The sequence below is a fragment of the Callospermophilus lateralis genome, chromosome 5 (assembly GCF_048772815.1).
Source record: "Callospermophilus lateralis isolate mCalLat2 chromosome 5, mCalLat2.hap1, whole genome shotgun sequence".
Taxonomy (NCBI): domain Eukaryota; kingdom Metazoa; phylum Chordata; class Mammalia; order Rodentia; family Sciuridae; genus Callospermophilus; species Callospermophilus lateralis.
This window is the reverse complement of record NC_135309.1, coordinates 75685437-75707955: the sequence shown is the minus strand read 5'-3', so window position 1 is coordinate 75707955 and position 22519 is coordinate 75685437. Positions and strand designations below refer to the sequence as shown.

The window sequence follows — 22519 nt, the reverse complement described above, 5'->3', positions numbered from 1 at the left end:
AAACTATTCATCACTTATTTGCATAGTCTGTTTTTTCTGTACGAAAAGTCCATTATATGTCTTCTCCTGCTTCACATCTATGTGATCCATACAATAACAGAACTACACTTAAAAGCATTAACTTACTGGAAGCATTTCTGAAGTATCCATTTATACGCTAACCTTAACCCCAATTCAACAGTATTTATTAGCTTTCTTTAAGGTCACTAAATATGCCCTTAAAAGTAATACCTATTTTCCTAATCAGTTAAAATTAGTGAGATTTTGCCATACCATCATTTAAGGAGAAAGTAAATCAATTCAGTAATGCTAGGACATTTGGTTACTGAAGTCTGCAGAGAAATTTAGGTGATACATTATTTAGGTTTACTGATTTTTCATTTTACCAACATGCACTACTAACTCTGTTTTCCTTTTCTAAACTTTTTCCCCCCTCATCAGACCACCTTCCAGAAACAATCTTCTATATTAGCTGAGAATTTGGGTTACAGAGAAGTATGATCTGACCAACTCATTCCACTGACGGATTCATGTTTTCATTTATACGAGTTATAAATTATAATAGACTTAAAGAAAAGAGTATAACACAAATATAAACAACTTAATGGGTAATAACAAAGTAAACAATTTAACTACCATCCACTTAAAGAATTAAAACACTGAGCCAGATGTTGAGGCACATACCTGTAACCCAGAGACCTGGGATGCTGAGGCAGGAGGATTGCCGAGTTCAAGACCAGACTCAGCAATTTAGTGAGACCTTGTCTCAAAAATTTTTTTTTAAAGGGCTGCGGAAGTGATGGGAGGGGAGGGGTGGGGAAGGGGGAAAAGGAAGGACAGTAGAATGAAACAGACATTATTATTGCTGTGTGTATATACGTGACTGCATGACCAATGTGATTCTGCAACCTGTACACTCAGAAAAATGAGAAGTTATATCCCATCTGATTCAAATGTATGATATGTCAAGGTCATTGTACTTTCAGGTGTAACTAATTAAAACAAATAAAAAAATTTTTTTAAAAAGGACTGTGGATGTGGCTCAATGGTTAAGTACCCTGGATTTAATCCCTGGTGCCAAAAAAAAAAAAAAAATTGAAACAAATTTCCTACACATCATAAACCAACCCATTTGGAGTAATTCTTTATCTTTTAGATAAAGCTCAATAGTTTTTCTCCATCCTTAAACTATCTAGAAACAAGGATTATTCCACACATATTTTAAAAATATTTATAACACATACAAGAAAAATTATATAACATAATTATATATAATAAGGCCCTAAGATCTTAATAAATAAATAGGCCTTAAGAGCTTATTAAAATGAAGGATACAGGGCTGGGGCTGGAGCTCAGTGATAGAGCATTCACCTGACACACGTGAGGTACTGGGTTCAATCCTCAGCACCACATAAAAATAAAGGTATCGTGTCCACCTACAACTGGAAAAAAAAAATATATATATATATAATGAAGGATGCATCCCTGTATCCCCTTGTGTTGCAGTATAGGGTTTGCCCATGGGAGGTGTTCAACAAAGGTCTCTTATTAGCGAAGCTGTTTCTGTTTCTACGTTTTCCACTAGCAAGGAAAACTCAGAATAACAATACTATGTTTAACAAGTATCAAAATCAAAACAAACAACAACAAAAAACAATGACAACAACTTCCTGGATATGGTAGCATATGAGATGAGTCTCAAGCGGACCTACAGCCAAAATCCTGCAGGGCAAGACTACTGCTTAGAGCTTTAAAAGCAGCCTTCTGCTATAGCACAGTGTTCTTTTAAATCAAAGCCACATAATACCTATATTAAAGATCAGTTATTGACATATGGTTACTAAGGCTTCTAAATAAGTCTATTTATTCTATGTTAGGTAACGTAATATTAGCTCTAGTGAAACCACTTAGATTTGTCAAGAATGCCAATTCATCTTACATATCATATTGTTCATGTTAAAAAGACAAAGTCCTTGTTTCAAGAAGTAGGTCATATTTGAAATACAAGTTGATCAGGGGACAGCTACAGTTTGTTAATGAATCAAGTTCAAGCCTATGATATTTATTTCTGGACTAGAAGACACTATGGCTGACAGTGGGCCCACCCAGTTTCTTGCAGTTTAGACAGCACCACAATGCCAGTGTCCAGAGCCCCAGGGTCTCATTTGTTCACTTTTAACACACTATCTCAAAATGCTTCCAGCCTGTGTTCACTGAACCACTACCAGGCTTTTGTGTGGTTAATTCTGTTCACGTTTGAGTGCCTTCATGTTAAGTGACCCTTGCCTTCAGTTCAGGAAGAGTGACCGCCAGAAACAGAAGCAATTTTCCCAGGATCTATTCAGCTATTTGATTGGAGGGTAATTCTTAAAAGTCATCCTGTGATGTACAGACTGGGTGATGAACAGACATGTATTTTCGATTATAAAAATACTTTGCATTTAAATAGCAATATAAGTTGTACGAAATTCCTAACTCAATTGGATACCTGTCAATCTAAATCAAATCTTTGATGTTACTTAAATGTTGGTATAGTTTTTAATTCAGAGTAGAAGTAGAAGGTGAATGGTGACCTTAAAATGAAAAAATAAATGAACCCATATATTCTGATATATGGAAAAAGGATACATTGCTAATGAGTAAAATGGGTTTGTAACATATTATAATTTCTTTAAAGCCCCTCAAATATAAAATTGTAAACCTTTAGGTTAAATTTTATCTTACTTATTCATTTTGTTTCTTCCCCAACCTTAGAAAACAAAACAAACAAAAATTTACATCTAATGCTTAAGACAAATAATCAGGACAGATAACTATTCCTATATACCCTGTCATTTTTCAAATAAAGCTATCTGATTTATATTATCTAACCCATTACAACTTATCTGAAGAAATATGATATTCATGAATTAAGAATAAGCTAGTAATTGGAAATAATACTTCAGCTTTTTTTCTCAGTCACAATACAAAGTCACTTTGCCTTGGTCTCACCAACTTTAGACTGGGTACTGTGGAAGAAACTGCAGAGAGTGCAGCAAATTAGCACAAATAAAACACTATTTTAATGCCACAAATTACGGGCAAACAGAGAAATGGCCAAGAGGAAAATTTACATATCTTTTCCCCAATCATCATGGAAGATTTTATATTTGGCAGAGCACACACTCACTAATTATTTTTAAAAAATTCTAGACACAAAATTTGGATAATTAAATGTTCCTGTGTCCCATGACTAATTATTTGAAGTTAAATGCCTGACATTGGCTCATTCATCTCAAAAGAGTTTCCAGAGCCCTGCTTTGGTAAAGCATTTCTGCCTTCAAAGCCCCAAGAGTGCCATTTAAGCACTGTTACTTCTTTACCACAAGTATACAGATTTAAGACACTGTCTGCTACATGCCAATTGCAAGATTGAACAAGGCATTCCACTAACAAGCTGGTAGACAGCTTATAAAGATGGGTGTGGACAGGAAAGATGGGAGGAAAACATGTCTGTGCTTCATAGCTGCCTTCTCAAGTTGGTCTGCTTCCGATTTCCTCTTCCCTAACCCGACACGCTCCCAGTTCCTCTGCTCATCAATTTGAAGGTGTGAGTTGGGTGAACATGAAGGCACTCCTTCCTTGCCCCTCTGTCAAACTACAGAGGTGCATGTACTAAGGGAGAGGGCGCCACTGACACTATTGCTTGTGGGTCCCAATGCCAGGTTCAGAACAAAAAGGGCACTTTTGAGCCTGGGAAGGTTTAGCTCACTCTCCTAGGCCCTCAGAGGAACAGAATGTCCAGCATTGAGGGACTGCCAGATGTGGTCAAGTAGAAGGCAGCTGTCCTTCCTTCTAGCTCTCTTGGACTCTCTAAAGACAACACCTATCTGGGAATAGTTGTCTGGCCTCAAAAGGCGTCAGGGGGCACTTCCCATGACAAGAGGATACAATTCAAGGGAACAGAGTTAAATAAATGTTCACATCCGATCCTGACAGTAACTCCTCCCAATTTCTCAGCAACATACCCCAAACCTTCCCCTGCCCTGTACTCCCAAACTGCACAATATATGTCCTCTTGGTCTAGGGTAGGGGGATCATTCCAGACCAGAAGTAAAGTTGGTTCTGTTCCAGTGGAGAGTGGTGGATGACTCACTGCTTTAGAAATTTTTATATGATAAAACTATAATATATAAAGTAAATACAAACAGAGTACACATAATTGTATATAAGGATTGCTATTAAAAGGCTTATTGGTAAAGGAAAAACTGGAAATATTTTATTCTGTCTACTTCCACATTTAAGCTTATCTCTAGGTGTCTGTAATTCGGAGATCCTTAACTTTTCCACACAAGTTATCAGTATAAAAGAATTTTTAAAACTATATATATATATATGCACTTGGGAGTATATATCTAAGATGATAACTAACATTTTTCATCAAGAGTTTAAAGAGTACCAAAGGATATAATTTGGAGCATAAAAATTGAGTGGTTTTAAAATGAAACTGTTTCATGACTTAGTTGAATGTATCCAACGTAATAAAATACCATCCCAGTTTTAAATGACACACAAAAACCATAAAATGGTACATAATTAATAGGTTAACATGTCATGCTTCAATATAGGCCTGTATTATGCAATATTTAACTCAGCTTAAACATTTATCTCCTTAAACATTTATCATTACATATGGTTAAAACTTTCAAAATCCTTCCAACTTTTAAAAGGTATGGCATTATAATATTGTACATACTATACTAATATTAAAATATTACACATAATTATCTATAGTCAGCCTACTATATAATAGTACACCAGAACTTCCTACTTCCATCTGACTGCAACTTAGCACTCATTAATCAACCTTTCTCCATGTATCCTTCCCCTGTACTCTACTCTGCTAAGCCTCTGTTAACTGCCTTTCCACTCTCAACTTCTGTGAGATGAACTTTTTACATCCCACATAGGAGCAAGATCATGCAGTACTTGTCTTTCTATGGATGGTTTATTTCACTTATAATGATCTTCATTTCCATCCATACTGCTGCAAATGACAAGATTTCATTCTTTTTTTTAATGATTAAATCATATTTCATGCTAAGTATGTACATTTTATTTGTCCATTCATCAGCTGATGGACACTTAGGTTGTTTCCACTTCTGGCTGTGAATACTGCTACAATAAACATGGGAGTACAGATGTCTCTTGGACACACTGATTTCTTTTGAATACATACCCAGGAATGAAACTGCTGGATCACACAGCAGTTCTATTTTCAATTCTGGGGGAACCATTCATATGGTTTTCCACCATGGTTGTACAAATTTACATCCCACCAAGAGTGTGCAAGGGTTCCCTTATCCCACTTCCTCACCAGCATTGATTATCTTAGTTTTATAATCATAGCCATATTTGCTAGGGTGAGGTGATATCTTATTGTGGTTCTGATTTGCATTTTCCTGATGATTAGTGGTATTGAACACTTTTTCATATTCCTGCTGGCCATTTGTATGTCTTCTTTTGAGAAATGTCTATTGAGGTCTATTGCCTATTTTTAAATCAGATTAGTTGTGTTTTTTAGTGGAGTTCTTTGTGTATTCTGGATATCAACCCCTTCTCAGAAGTATAGTTTCCAAGATTTTCTCCCATTGTGTCTCTTTACTGTTGACTGTTTCCTTTACTTTTTAGTTCGAGCAAATAACATTTGTCTGTTTTACACTTTTGTTTCCTGCACTTTCAGAGTTTCGTCCAAAAAAAAATCTCTTGCCCATTCCAATGTCCTGAAGAATTTCTCCTGTTTTTTTCTAGTTGTTTCGTAGTTTCAGGTCTTATAGTTAAGTCTTTAGTACATTTTGAGTTAATTTTTTTTTAAAGGTGAAAGGTGTCTAGGTTTATTTTCATTTTTTAGCATGTAGACAGATATTCAATTTCCAAGGACCACTTTTGAAAAGACTGCCCTTTTTCTAGTGGGTATTCTTAGCATGTTTGTTTAAAAATCAGTTGGCTGTAGATGTATGGGTTTCATAGTTTCATACACACACACACACACACACACACACACACACACACACACACATATTCCCTCCCACCCCCACCCAATGCTGGGGACTAAACCCAGATCAGAGCCTTGCTCATGCTGCTCCATAGTATGTTTTGAAGTCAGGTGATATAATGCCTCCTGCTTTGTTCTTTTTGCTCAAGACAGCTTTGCCTATTCAGGCTTTTTTGTGGTGCCATATAAACTTCATAATTTTTTTGTAGTTCTGTGAAGAACACCATTTTTTATTTTTTCAGTACTAGGAATTGAACCCAGGGCCTGGAGCACGCTAGGCAAGTCCTCTACCACAGCCCTACGCCATCAGCATTTTGATAGAGATTGCACTCAATCTATAAACTGCTTTGGGTAGCACGGACATGTTAACAATACTGATTCTTCTAACCCATGACCACAGGATATTTTCCACTTTTTCTTTTCACTTCCATTTTTTTTCATCAACATTTTATAATTTTCACTGTAGAGCTCTTTCACCTCTCTATTTAAATTTATTCCTAGGCTTTTTGGGGAGTTTGGCAGCTACTGTAAATGGAATTAGTTTCTTAATTTCAAGTCAGACAATTCATTGTTAGCATACATTGATATTTGTATATTGATTTTTTGTCTCTCCTGTAACTTTGCTAAATTGATTTATTAGCTCTAACAGTTTTTTGTTTTGGGGGGGTTTTTTTGGTAGAGTTTTTGGGGTTTTCTACATATCAGATCATGTCATCTGCAAACAGTGACAATTTGACTTCTTTCCCAATTTGGATGCTGTATTTCTTTCCCTTGCCTGGTGACCCTGGCTAAGATTTCCAGTATTATGTCAAATAAAAGTGATGAAAGTAGGCCTCCTTGTCCTATTTCAGATCTGAGAAAGTTTTCAGTTTTTCCCTGGTTCAGCATAACTAACGTTGGTGTTGGTTTATTAGAAATGAGCTTTATTATATTGAGGAACATATCTTCGATATCTTATTTGTTCCAAATTTTTATAATGAAGGGGTGTTGAATTTTGTCAAACATCTTTCTACATTTATTGAGATGCTCATAAGTTTTATCCTTTGTCCTGCTGTATGCTACATTATGCTCATTGATTTGCATACACTGAACAATCCTTGTATCCCTGAGATAAATCCCACTTGATGGTGGTGAATAATCTTTGTAATGTGCTGCTGGATTTCATTTACTAGTATTTCGTTGAGAATTTTTGCATTGATGTCCATTAAGGATATTGGTTTATAGTTTCTGTTTTTTTATTACATTCTTGTCTGGTTTTGGTTTCAAGGTAATGTTGGCCTTATAAAATATGTTCGGAAAAATTCTTTCTTATTCTTTTAGAATAACTTAGAAAGAACTAATATTAGTTCTTCTTTAAATGTTGGCAGAATGCAATGATGGAGCTTTTTTGTGTGTGGGGGGAGAGGTCCTGGGATTTTCTTTGGTGAGAGCTCTAAGTACTACAAATAATTTCTGAACCAGTTATTACATTTAGTAGTATTAAGAGTATACCATATAAATGTCAATAAAATAATTGCTAAATACAAAAAGTAAATTTTTACTAGAAATTCTTAATGAGATAAATGGGGTGTAGTTTTCCTAATAATTATGTATATCATATCTATTTAAAATTTTCTTTTTGTGCTAGATTTAAACAGTACAGCAAAAAATCTACCCCTTTATTTATTTTATTTGTCTTTTTTTGGTTCTGGGGATCAAACCCAGGACTGCTTGCTTTATACCGAGCTACACTGCAGCCCTATTTCTACTTTTGACAGTTTTCTATGTTGAGAAAACTTGTTCAAAGTAGAGGTGTATCTAAGGTAACCTGTCATGTGGTTACCACCACTGTCCCAAAGGACTTCTAAGAGTTACATGTCTAGTTTTGACATATTATCCAAAATCATTTTGAATATTCTATCAGGTAACAAATCCATTGCATCCTCCTTCAATTTTGTTCTAAGTCAAAATGAGAAAATGACTTAGAAATGCATATGTTGCTTGACAATAAGAAACATTTACTTTTTCAACACCAACCCAGGGGGTTTAACACTTAAAGACAAAGCAGTTTAATAGATTTAGGATGGGGGAAAGAACTTCTTTCTTTGGCAAAATGGAGGTCAAGCTACTTCAAAAAAGCAGGTTGGAGAGAAGAATCAGCATGCCTATTACCATGCTAGACTTCTTACAGGAAAGAGAATATAGCATTGAGTCAGTCAAAACTCTCTGATTCCATCCTCTTTATCTCCATCTTTTCTTGATTGAGTTCAGGATATGTCACCCTAAAATATGGTACCTTGGCATCTGAGAAAACAGTAGAAGAAGTTCCACTTCCACATACACCTTTTTTAGGTGGTGGGTACTAGAGATGGGCTGCTTTACCACTAAGCTATATCCCCAGTCCTTCTTATTTTTTATTTAGAGACAGGGTCTTACTATATTGCTTAGGACCTTGCTAAATTGCTGAGACTGGCCTCAAACTTGTGATCCTCCTGTCTCAGCCTCCCAAGTTACTAGAATTATAGGCATGCCACTGGACCCAGCTAATACACACACACACACACACACACACACACACACACCCTTCTCCCCTGAAGCAGGTCATAAAACCTAGGAAACTCATTCTTTCATCTTTTTTCCTCTTCCTCCCCTTTAGACCATACCTATTTATCCCCTAATCACACTCTGTGTGACTTTCATAAAAATAGAGTTCTCCCATTTCTTTGGGTATTCAGTTCTGAAGGCTCTTGTGCCACACAAAGTTTCAATTAAACAGATTTCTGTGTGCTTCTCTTGTTAATCTGCCCTGTGTTATACAGGGCCCAATCATGAACCCCCAGCAATGGATAAGAAAAAATTATTAACTTTTTCCTCTACATACACTCCACCCAGTAGCTACAAACCCCAGCTTAAAATCTACTTCCCTAATTTATCTGGCCTTCAAAAACTATACAACAGGATCATGGATTGCCTCTAGCCCAGCAAATTATCCTTCTGAACACTTGCAGCTCTTTCAGGACATCACTCTGCGATCCTTGACATATCCTGCCCCCCTGAACCAGGTATTCTCTTTTTCCTCTAGTCTTGCAAAATGGTTAGGCACACAAAGTTGAAAGTTCCACAAACCTATATTTGTTTCTCAGTTCTGCCCATTTACCTCTGTCAATTGATCTTGTCTTGGGCAAGATACTAAACTCCTGTGGGCCTCAGTTCTTTCATCTATAAAATGGGGTTACATCATGAACAGGAAGATTAAATTATAAAACATAGAAAGTCCTTAGCATAGTGCATCATATTTAATAAGTGCTTAATAAATGAGTATCCTGTTATCTCTATCTGACTAAGCTTCTATAGATAAAGGGCAGAGTTTTATTCAACCTTCTATGCCTCACAGAATAGGGTCTTGTGCCAAAGAGGTGCTCAATAAATTCTTGGTGAATAAGAAAGGAAAGAAAAAAGATGTCATTCATGGCAATTCTCTGAAACTATGACCTTAACCTGAACATATAATAGGCCCTTAGTTCTCCTTGCTTTTCTAATTTTGCCAGCTATGCTTGGAATGCTAAACACTCCTAAGAAGAGTAGAAACATTAACTTTGTAGAGGAAAGCTAACCAGACTTGACATATATTAATAAATCCTTTACAGGATGAAAATAAGACTTTAAGGCAGAATAGAACAGTGTGTCAACAAACGAAAACAGCCTTGAACAATATATGCACCTGACTATGTGATCTGCCTAGAGTTCACTGTAATTAACACCATTAATTACTGCCTTTCCCCCTCTTTGCTAGGTAAAATGTCCCAGGAAACTTGGACACTTCTTTTTTTAAACTGGATTTTCAGCAGGCTCACTTGCTCATTGTAAGTGAACAGAATGCCGTGTCTTCTTAAGAACATCTGCTGAAACAAGTCAGGGAAGAAATTGCATCATAGGGGAAAAACAGGATGTGTATTTTCACACCCTTTTCTGTTTTCCATTTATTCTGCAATCTTGCACCCGAGTCTTCTAGGAACTTAGGTGCAAATCCTGACATTGCTCTTACTATCTGTGATCAGGACTTTTTTTTCTTGTGCGGATGTTGAGGATCAAGCCCAGGGCTTGCCCAGGCTAAGCAAGCACTCCACCGCTAAGCTACACCCCCAGCTTAACTACTCGTATAACCCTGAACAATTACTTCATGTTTCTAAGCTTCAGCTTCTTCACTGTTTTTGTTTTTTTTTAAAGCAAAACACAACCCCACTCCACCTTCCTCACAAGGTTACTAAAAGGATTATGTACAGTGAAAAACCAGCTTAAAAGGTATTGGTGGTAAATACACCTCAGGACCTCACAGACTAGAATTCCTGACACAGTCTCCCTTCCTCACTCCTAGCAACGCTGCATGATCTCTCTGGGCTCTCACAGTGAGTCAATTCCATTCTCTTTTCTCTGCAAAACAGCTTCTCTGTTCAGGGGTGCACCTGGTACCTGGGCTGTAAAAGAAGCTGCACAAGACTCAGCTCCACCCAGCTGTGACTCATCTGCTGCATTCCAATTCAGCCTCTGTGGAAAAGGTCTATGATTCCAGTTTTCCTCAGAAGCCCCACTGTTACCCCAGGCAAGGCCAGAGTTACAGAGCACCCCCACATATCCTTTCTGTACTCTTGGCCTCAGGATTTGTACAGTGCAGTGTTCAAAGTGCCAAGTGGGCACCTCCTCTGCAGGGAAAGTAGTTCCCTTCACCCTTGCCTCACAATCTCCTGTCCCTGCACCTACCAAAATAACCCTGAACTCTGGGAACCCAAAACCTTGTCCGTATTGAAATCAATACGTAAGGCAGAAAGAGCCAGAAAAATGCATCCCAGATTTCTCAAAGTCTGAAGAAAAGGCTGGCAATAGGAACCACCACAAGGAATTCTGAATCTGATAGGAAAACAAAGGTGTGGAATCTCAGACGCCATCTGCCCAGGAATATCTACCCCCAAAACAGAATCTGAACAGCTGAAAGACAAACCTTCCAACCCCTGCCTGGGTAGAAGAAAGCGGGGTAAGAATTTTTAACAGGGATGTTTGCCTAACAAGTTAGTAAAATCAAAAGAGAGCATCAAGAACTGTGAGAAAAACAACGACCAAGGTGGAGCCAGTCCCACTGCTGACTTCCAAAAGTACAAGCAAGTTCAAGAAAGGACTAGTCTATAGAGTTATGTTCACAAAGAAAGAAGTAAAAGGCAAAGGCAAAGCTATGCATGCTTTTCTAGAAAGGAACGTCTCTTTTTGGTTTTTGCCTAGCAAGACAGAACTAACTTTTAACCATGAATTAAGCAAAGAGGTAAAAATCTCAGATTCATATAGTCACTTTAGACTAAAAGAATAAAAGCAAAGGCTTTTACAACTAATTTTATTCAATTTATCCATAAGTTTCTCATTTGAATTCTGTTTTAAAGAATCAGCTAAAAGGTTTCACAAATATAATAATGTTATACATTTCCAATGAGAAAAATAAGTTTTGTGATCTGGGAAGATATTTTTCACAAGTCTGTGAAACTTCTGAGGTGGTAAAGACCATACATTAAAAAAAAAAAAAAAATCAGCAGGATGTTATTGTGCACATCTGTAATCCCAGCTACTTGAGAGATTGAGACAGGAAGACCCAAGTTCAAGACCAGCCTCAGCAATTCAGCAAACTCCTGTCTCAGAATAAAATTTTTAAAAGGAGGGATGTAGCTCAGTGGTAGACATAAGGCCCTGGGTTCAATCTTAAGTACTGCAATAAAATAAAATAAAATGTGGTTTTAGTCCTAAAATTCATATGAAAGCACAAAAGAATCTAAGCAGCCAAAGCAATCTTGAGCTTAAAGGATGAAGCTGGAAGCATTATAATACCTGATTTTGAGACATACCACAGATCCATAGTAACAAAAACAGCATTGCTTTGCACAAAAACAGACGTAGGCCAGTGGAACAGAAGAGAGGACCCAGAAATAAATTCATACATCTTCAGCCAACTGACTCTTGACAAAGGTGCCAAAATTATACACAGGAGAAAGGACAGACTCTTCAACAAATGGTGCTTGGAAAATGGGATATCCACACATAGAAAACACAAACTTGTTTTCTATCTCTTACCCTGTCAAAAAATCAACTCAAAGTGGGGCACAAAGGTGCATACTGGCAATCCCAATGGATTGGGAAGCTGAGGCAGGAGGATCACAAGTTCAAAGTCAGCCTCAGCGACTTAATGAGACCTTGTCTCAAAATAAAAAATAAAAAACGGGACTGGGGATGTGGCTCACAAATTAAATGCCCCTGGGTTCAATCCCTGGTAAACACCCCCTCCCTACTAGCCAAAATCAACTCAAAATGGATAAAAGACCTTAATATAAGACCTGAAATGATGAAACTACTAGAGAAAGACATAGGGGAAACACTTAAAGGTATTGGCACAGGCAATTTAATCCTGGCTAGGAGCCCAAAAGTACAGGAAACCAAAACAGACAAATGGAATTATACCATAGCAAAGCAATCAACAAAGGGAAGAGACAACCTACAGAATGTGGGAAAAGCTTTGCCAGGTATTCATCTGACCTGATTAATATCCAGAATACATAAAGTCATAACAAAAAAATATACATAATCCTATTTAAAGATGGACAAATGGTCTAAATAAATACTTCTCCAAAGAAGAAATACAGCTAGGTATGGTGGTGCATGCCTGTAATCCCAATGACTCAGAGGCTGAGGCTGGAGGAGCACAGGTTCAAGGACAACTCAGCAGCTCAGAGAAGACCCTAAGCAACTGAAGATCCTGCTTCAAAATAAAATAATAAAAAAGGCCGTGGATGAAGCTTAGTGGTAAAGTACCCCTCTGTTCAATCCCTAGTACCAAAACAAAACAATAAATACAAGTAGCTAATAAATTTATGAAAAATGCCTCAAGATCTTTAGCCATAACAGGTATGCAAACTGCAACTATAATGAGATTCCATATCACTCCATGAATAGCTATTACCAAAAAAGGAAAAAAAATTAATAAAAATAACACAATTGGTGAGGCTGTGTAGAAAAAGAGAATGTGAATTAGAATACTATGGGTGAGAATGTGAATTAGAACAGTCACTACGGAAAACAGTATGGAAGTTCCTCAAAAAATCAAAATTAGAACAAATGATATAGCTATCCCACTCCTGGGTATAGAGTCAAAGGAAATGAAGTCAACATATAAGAGATACTTGTATGCCTGTGTTTATTGCAGTACTATTCACAATAGCCAAGATATGGAATCAATTTAGGTGCCCATCAACAGATAAATGGACAAAGAAAATAAGATATTTATACAGAATGATATATACAAATATGTGTGCATATATATTTATGGATGGATAAAAAATATATAAGGTTGAAATCATGCCATTTGTAGGAAAACGGATGTAACTAGAGGACATCATGTTCAGCAAAATAAGCCAGTCCCAGAAAGACAAGTATCACATTTTCCCTCAACTGTTGAAACAAAAAAGAAGGATGACCTGAAAGTACAAGAGGAACTATTAGAGGCTGGGAAGAGGGCTGGGGATAGGGAGATGAGGGTAGATGTGTGGGTGGACATGACCATGCATGTATGGAAATATCAGTGCATCAGATTAACTTATACAATTAATATGTATTAATAATAATTTTTTTCAAAAGATGTCTTTTAAAAGTATACTTGAGAAAACCACAATACTGACAAAAAGAAAAAGGCTTGCGATCTAAACTCTGACAGCTTTGCTTTGACAGCTAAATTAAAAAACAACAGAATTGGGGGGGGGGAAAGATTTCTAAACTTCTTTTATATTTATATGTATATATTTTTTTCAGTCCTTCCAACTCTGTGACAGGTAAACCAGAATTTAAGGAAGAATAGGAATCTTTAAAGTTTATGTACCCATTGTTTTATTTTAAGGATAGTTCAAAATGCTAAGTGACATGTTACAACAGGTCATAGCCAAGCTAGATCTGGAATTCTGGTCTACTGAAATCAAGTTCAACTTTATGGTCTTCTTTTTTCTTTCTTTCTTTTTTTTTTTTTTCTTTTTTTTTTTTTTTTTACCAGAGGCCTTCTCAATGCAAAGGTTTAAATAATCAGACAAGAGCAACCTAAATCTCGCTCAGAGCAGACACTCTTATAGTCAGGGTGAGGAGAGAGTGGGAACACAGATTTCAACCACATCTCAGCAGCTTATCTAATTCTAATCTGTCACCATGAAAAAGGACAGCCACAATCACACTCTCCAAAACTAAGTGTTAAATTTTCTAGAAATCTTCTCTAAACACCTACTCAACAGTTCTTGGTTAGAATGCTTTGTTCTAATTCTCTTGGATGAAAATTAAAAGTAATTTTTTCTTTTTCATCTTGAGATGACCCAGAAGGAATAAACAAACACAAACTTCACAATCAACATCAAAGGCCCAATAGGTATGAGAGCTATTATGTCACCATCTTTTTCCAGGCACCTTATCCTCACTTTTTCCAAACATTCCTCAAAGCCTTACCCAGACACCCTCCAAGCTGCAGAACCAAGTACACTTGCAAATCACCTCTTCCAGCCTCTACTTCCTCACCTAAAACACAAATTGATTATCTTCTTCTTCCACTGTCCAAGTCTTCCTCCTTTGAAAAAGGAGTGATCTGCAGCCCTCTGTATATTACCCTGAATTAACATGTTCATGTATAAATGTGTCTTATGGCCCGCTCTTCAAAGACTCAGGCTATATCTGTTACATCATGGGAGAAATTTTGACACTTGAATTTTGTATGAGCAGTCTGGAATTGTTTCATTACTTTTTCTGTAAATGACACTGCATGCTTCCTAGTACAATATCAGTGTCCTTAACTCTGAGCCTTTTGAGACTATATCTGTTGGAAACGAATGTGCATTTGAAACCCTTTTGCAAACTTAATGCATTCCTGACAATTATCTATAGGGCTTTTAAAAATTACAACATGGAAAAAATTCAAATGAAAATAAATCTCACTCCCACTTCCAATCCGTATTCTCTCAGAACACTTCCCAAAGGCCACTACTATTATCAGTTTGTAACACATCCTGCCTGTAAGTAATTTTGCATGCATCCTCCCCCTACTTCTCAATTTTTGTCTTTTTATATAATGGGAACATATTATACAATACCAGAATCCATGCTTTTTTGTCTTCTCCACCACTTCACTAACACTATATCCTGGAGATCATTCCATATCAGCTTATACAAATTTAATACATTTTGTTTGGTTGGTTTTTCTTTCTACATTACAAACACTAACTGACTAGGGTACAGACCCCAGCTGTGTGGTCTTGAAGAAGTCTCTTCCTCTGCTATTTTACCTGAACACTCAAAGTCAAGGCACCTTCTAAAAGTTAGGAGTAAGATACTATCTGTACAGTGTCCACATAGAGCCAGGCATGTGGGGATGTTCGATGATTGTTGAGTCACTCATCTTCCTCCCCCTTGGTGGGCTCCTAGTGGAGCTGGCCTTTCATGGCTGGCACTGTGGAATTATGGAATCAAACCAACAAAAGTTCAAATCCCACTCTCAGATTCTTTTAACAGAGACATGGTGTTCCATAGAGATGGGGAAACATATTCTTTTATTAAGTCAGTTTCCTACTATTGAATATCAAGTCTCTGTGATGACAACTTAGTCAAAGTTCAGCTCATACTATAAAAGTAACCTTGTTGATCTAATAACTTTCTGGACCAACTGAGAGGTTGGGGCTTATTTATGAAATCCCTGATACACAGCCCTGGCTTCTGTGTGTTCCTCATTCAATAACTTTGCTTCCCCTCTCTGAGCTCTGCAGGCTTTGCCCTTTTTGTGTGTTTTTTATTTTTCTTGTCTGCTTGAAAAAATGCACTCAGGTGGGGCTAGCACTAATTACTTCAAATAGGAAAGAACGGGGTCTAGGTATACAGCTCAGGGGGAGAGCACTTGCCCAGTATGTGAGACAGTGAGTTCAATCCTCAGTAACGGGGGGGGGGGGGAGGAAGAGTGGGGTGGGGGATACCACTACCTTACACAGAAGATGTAATGAGTAATTATGTGAACTTTAAAATTACCACAATCTCTTCACTATTAAGAATGCACTGTGAGAAGTTTGCTGTTTCCAATTCATAGTCACAGAAAATCCCAATGGGGCTGGAGAGCAATGAGCATTTGAAGCGACTAGGAGGGGAAAGTGATGACAGAAAGTAGAAAGGCAGTTACCAAGAGGGGAGGGGAGTCAGTGTTCAGTGGGTTTTGAGTTTCAGTGTTACAGATGAAAACGTTGTTCTAGTGATCTGTTGTAGGCCAATGTGAATATCTTTAACACTGCTGACTTTACACTTAAAATGGCGGATATAGTGAACTTAATTTTTTTTACCATGATTTTAAAAAATAGCTTGAACTAAAGGCTACACTGAAAAGTAGAAACCCAGTAAGGAAGAAAACCCCTAAATGTGCTCACAATATACCTGGCTGCTAAGATCTGCAGGTGAGCAGGGCAAAAGAACCTGCAGGCAGAGTGTGCTTGGGCTTGCCTACTTCCTCCACTCCCTATTTATACTGAGTCCACTAGAATAAAATGAAACTCCCCAATTTCCTTCCCAAGCCCCACTGTACTTGAATGGCCTCTCCCCATCCCTCCCTCTCAAGCCCACAGCTCCTTAACATAATCCTATTATCCTTTGTATATAAAGTGGACACTATTATTGTAAATATAATTCAAACACTGACAGGTGGATTTGCAGACCTTTTCATGCTTTATATAGAAAGAAATCCTTCTATTTTAGGAGAAGGAAACTAAAGTATACATACCAAGCTCCTACCAAAGTCTGACAGGATGTTCAGCTCATTTCAAACACCATTTCCATGTTGACGATTCTGAAGCAGGGGGCAATATCCCCATTTCACAGATGAAAAAATTGAAGCTCTGGTTGGCTAAGTGCCTTTATAATGCCACGCATTTGACACATGTACTACTGAAGCTGAACAAAGATTTACCAGATCCACACCACCTCTATCTGACACATTGGTCTCTTCACACAGTAGCCTTTCCTCTACTTTAACAAAAAAGATCTAAATGCCAAAAGTCAAGCTGAGCTTCTGCTGACTCTCACATCTGACACAATGTGCCAACCAGAGGAAGTGCCCAATATATGATAATTACTTTCTTTTTTGTTTCAGGAAAGAAATGTTTGTATTACAAAAAATACACAAGCTGCTTAATAGCACCAATGGATCTTCATGCTATAGCTTTTGTATTTAAAGCATTCCTTATTTAAAATATTTTGGGCAGAGAGTAATGTCACTGAACAAATCACCTTATGACATTTTAGTGCAAAATCTTAGTGAAATATGTGGAATTTGAACATTCAATGGTTACTTTCTTAACTATTTCTCAAAAGCCCAGAGCTACACTGCCCCAAGTGAAACTGTACTATATCAAAGCATTTCTCTGTCTCTCCTGCTCTGGGTGCACCCACCTCAGGTCACAAATAGAAATCCTGGCCAGCTACCCCCAGGTGAATCATTAGTTATATGCTATGATATATGTCATCCTGTTGTGCTTTTCAGTCTGAAGATGTTGCTGTGATCGCTTACTTCTGTGTCCATCAGTGGGATACATTTATGACCTTAAAATGCTGCATCAGAGAATCCTACCATTGTTCATCCACTGTGGTTGGTTTCACCCAATATTTTCCTTACAGGTAATTATGGATTATATCTAAATATTCTGTCTTTATTGATTACCTATAGCAGAGACTTTTCTGACAAGTCTACCTGCATGAGTTGCTAAGACCTTATCAGAGAAAGGCCTATACAAATGTACACTTTTCCCATCTGCATCTCTCTTCCTGATTTACCCCAAACTCCACCTAAGCATTTCTGATTTGCAAGGAATGCTGGCTGCCTGCCCTGGCGCTGAACTCTGGGTGGGGCAGCAGGCTGCTGGGTGCAGAACTCCTGACTCTGGAATGTACTTCCTCATAGAGGTGCCAAGACCTGCACTTGGCAGATTCTAAACACAATAGCTTTTTAGTTACCAGGCATTTATTGTTCCTTACTGAGGGGTGAATAAAAAGCTTTTTAAACTTATAGAGAACTGGGATATGGTTAAGGGGAATAGTTATTTAGGTGGATTGAATTACTGTAACTTCAGAAGAAATAAGAGACTGTCTTCTAAAAGTCATTACTATAAGTTAAAGATACAAACTAACAAAAAGTAAAAATCTCCTTTCTATCAGAACTTATTTTTTATTATATATAAATGTTAAATGAGAAGTGAGAATGTGTGCTGATAATCCAAAAACTTTAACTCTAAAATTTCATTTAAAGAGAATACTGGGGGCTGGGACTGGGGCTGTAGCTCAGTGGTAAAGCACTTGCTTGCATGTGTGAAGGACTGGGTCCGGTCCTCAGCACCACATAAAAATAAATAAAGACATTGTGTGTCCATCTACAACTAAAAAAAAATATTAAAAAAAAAATAAAAAGAATACCAACAGAATTCCCTCTACAAAAATTAATATCTGGCCTGATTAAGGTAAAACTAAATCTCCTTATTTAAACTATAATTTTATTTCTGCCAAATATAGTATACTATCATAAAAGAACTTTTTCTGTGTTTTTAAATAATAAGGAAAGTAACTATGGCAAAGTAATTTACTAAGGTAACACTTTTGTTTTCCTCTAGCTAGTAAAAAATTTTTTTTAAAATTTTTTTAGAGAGGTACTGGGGAGCCAACTCAGGGTTGGGTCTTCTGCATGTTAGGCAAAAGCTCTACCACGGAGCTCCAATTCCAGTCCAATTTAAAAAAAAAAAAATTTGAATAAAAAAAAATGAGAGAGCCATTGTTCATTCTCACCAGTTCCAGAGAAAGGAAGCTTCTGAGTGAGGGGTTATTCTGAAGCAGCACAGCAGGAGGAAGATGGGAAAAAGCAGAGCGACAGGAAGATCTCTTTAGGTAGGCTGGACCCTAGGCCCAAGAGGATCTCAAACTGATCCCAGACCCCTCCCCTCTTACTCTCACTCAGACTGGCTTTACACAGACTGTCCACCTTTGTGGGGCCTGCAGGGCTTGGAAAAGGAGCATGCATACAACAAGCACAGCCACGCTGGTGCAATGAAGACTAGAGGGCCTCTTCAAACCTCTGCTCTGAATCAGAAGCCCACCACAGCATTAGGAGTGAGGGACTGCCTTTCTATCAGCCAAGGTCAATTAAGACTCAATGCAGAGTACATTTGAAATAGAAAAACAAGAAAATGCAATATTTAAAAAATGGAAGAAAATTATCCCTGACAATATTCTTCCTACATAGCATAATAGCAACTGCAACCCTGGATCACTGGCATTTGCTAAGCGGTACTTCCTCACTCAGGACAATCATACAGTCATAGGGTGGGTCATCTAGGGATTCATAGAACACATCACAGTACTGTGGAGCACAAGCTACTAAAAAAAAATTCAAAGTGAAATGTGCTTTTAGCAGTCTTAAACACTGGATTATATACGGTACTTTTTAGAATAAAAATGATGGGTATATATCATTGTTTAAAATACATAATAAATAATCATGAATGCTTAAAGACATTACTAGAGGGATATTTGCTATAGTTATAGTTTTCAAATATTGAAACAGCTTAAGTATCTGATAATTAAGGATTGGTTGAATAAATTGTCACATTTATATAAAAATCTATAAAGCAGAACATCGTCCAGACATTAAACTGGTGCCACATAAGAACATGTAAAGATGTAGGACATATTCATGATATATTAAAAAAGACAATTCTGTTGTAAAACATTATCATTCCATTTTTCTAGGAAAGATATATGAACAATTAACAGGCTATAATAATACATAGCTAGTACTAGAAGACAGAACTGAATATGAAAGCTTTATTTTTTCTTTTTTGTGAGGGAAAGTTCTAAGTTTTCTAAATCTTATAAAATAACTATATATTTTAATATTAGTAAAGGCATACCACATGTCACATTCTTTAAAGACCCACTTGATGCTGGAAGGCTGTCCTCAGAGAAGGACACCTATTCCATGTCATGCCCCACCTGTACCCTCATTCCCTAATGAAGAAGGAATATGTTCCAATATGATCAACCAACAGACCATGCTACAGGGGGCTCTTTCACAGCAGAACAGAATGGAACCTGAGACGTGACCTTGTTAGCATGGATTTGACAGCACAATATAGTTCCAAGTTGCTCTGTGAAAACTGCATTTGGCTGAATCTACAAAAGCCAGGAAAAAAAAAAAAAAAAGGTTTGTCCCTAAATCCAGCTTCTAGTATTTAGGATTCTATGGAAAGCACAAAGAAAAAGTGTTCCTGTCAGTAGACTATATGCAGATATTTCATAAAAGCACAGGAGACCAAAAAAAAAAAAAGCAAATTGCACAGGTTTATAGAGATAGCATATGTGATTCCAGCATCACAAGTGGAATGAAATGTTGACTTGAGGCAGTGAATGTTTTTAATATTCTCAGTTGGTCTCAGAAGAATTTTATAAGGCATTCATGGTGTTTCAGAAATAGCATAGGATTTGAAGGTTTTCTTATTAACTATAGCTGTAGTATAATTGATCCAAATGGGACTTAAGACTGCTCATATAAAAGTAATACAAGTATTAAGATAAAGCATAAAACTAGGCATTAGAAGACTAGAATCTTTGGCCTAGGATTATTATGTAATTGCAAGAAAGTTCTCTGGGTGGCCTTGGCCCAACCCAGGCTTTTTTGCCTATGGTTCTCAAGAATAACTGTAAAATATGCTAGGAATGTGATATCCTAAGATCGAGAGGAACTACCCTGATTAGCCCAGCCCTTATTCCTGTCTCTCCTAGGGACTGTAATATCTTGAGTTAGGAAGAAACTGCAGAGGACAGCCTGAGCTTTGTTCCTCTCTTCTCTAGAAGCAAGATGTCCACCAAAGCTTTAAAGTCTAGTGAGTCACATGACCACTTAGGTATGTAATCCAGAGTGAACTGCCTTTTAGGGTCCTTTAAGGTGTAGTGGAAGTAAAGCATACTCCATTAAGACTCTGTCCCAGGAAGCTTTACTGAGGTCTGGAGGACCAACTCATAAGAGATTCTAGTCTTCTTTTGTCCCATGCTACCTAACTATAAATAATAAAGCTACTCCATGTAACTTGTTACACTTGAGTGTGTTCTGTCTCCTTGTACTCAGACTAATTGGTAACCAGACTAATTGGTAACTAATTGAACTTGCTCCATACTAATACTGACCAACTGTCTGAAATCTTCAGTTTCCTCATCAGCTAAGTGAGGAATAACAATAACAGTAATGTGGCAAGGTAATCTATTACAAATTTAAATCATGTTTTATTTCTGCCCCTATAGAACCACCAGAAAAGGATTGTTTCCTCCCAGTTCAATGAAAGAAGGGGACCTTCTTGGATTTAATTTGGCTTTAGAAATGATAAGTTGGATGCCATCTTCACACCCAGAAATGGTGGAACAAACTCATACATTTCATAGGCTTGACATTTAATGAGGATTAAATGAAACAGTAGATGTCATATTCTTTGCAAATTTTCATATGATGTTCAGATTTAACTTCTATTATTAAAAATTCTATTCAGGGGCTGGGATTGTGGCTCAAATGGTAGAGAGCTCGCCCAGCATGCATGAGGCACTAGGTTCGATCCTCAGCACCACATAAAAATAAAATAAAGATATTTTTAAAAATTCTATTGACTTTACATAATATGACAGAAAGACCCAGAAGACCTTGGGTTCCTTCCCCAACCCTACCTCTGTATAGCTGCTGGGGTTGTGTCTCCCTCACTTATAAAATGTGAACATACTTGCCTCATTCCACCAAACAAAGTTATTGTGAGACTAAAATGAGATGTTATATGTGAAATGAACCTGGAGAGAATTAGACAAGGGTAATCTATAAGCAAGCCACAGACTCAAGTCAGCAACATTATTTTATAGTAAAATTCTGAGGGCTTTGATTACTAAACATATAAATTAAAACTGATTAATTTATTAAAGAAATAATCTACATCAGAAACAAAAAAATTCAAGAAACCCAAATGTCTACCAACAGTAGAATAGATAAAATTGAAAACCTCTGGAATACTCACAGCAAGAAAAATAAATACACTTTAGTACCCACTACATGTCATGTTGATACAAAAAATAAGATGCAAAAGAAGATGCACATGACTGATTAAGAATAGGCAAAGGCTCTATCAGAAGTAAATAATAATGGAAAGTAAGAAAATAATGATCACAAGTTACACAGGATTTCTTCTAACTGGAGAGACTGGATGATGAGAATATGATCAAAGAAATGCCATGAGGGACGGGGGGGGGGTACTAGTTATATTAAACTTTGTGTACACAACACACCCACGGACACATGTGTATATGCCCATATACACATATGCATGTTTGTATTTCATGCACTTTCTGTATTATATTTCATACTGAAATACAAACAATAACAAAAACCCAAACAAATTT

General features: G+C 37.1%; 1 protein-coding gene across 3 annotated transcripts in view; it reads right to left on the bottom strand.

Moving 5' to 3' along the window:
• Window positions 1–22519, bottom strand: part of Epb41l4a (erythrocyte membrane protein band 4.1 like 4A) — a 226531-nt gene that overhangs the window by 44925 nt on the left and 159087 nt on the right. The gene's annotated exons all lie outside the window — the stretch shown is intronic.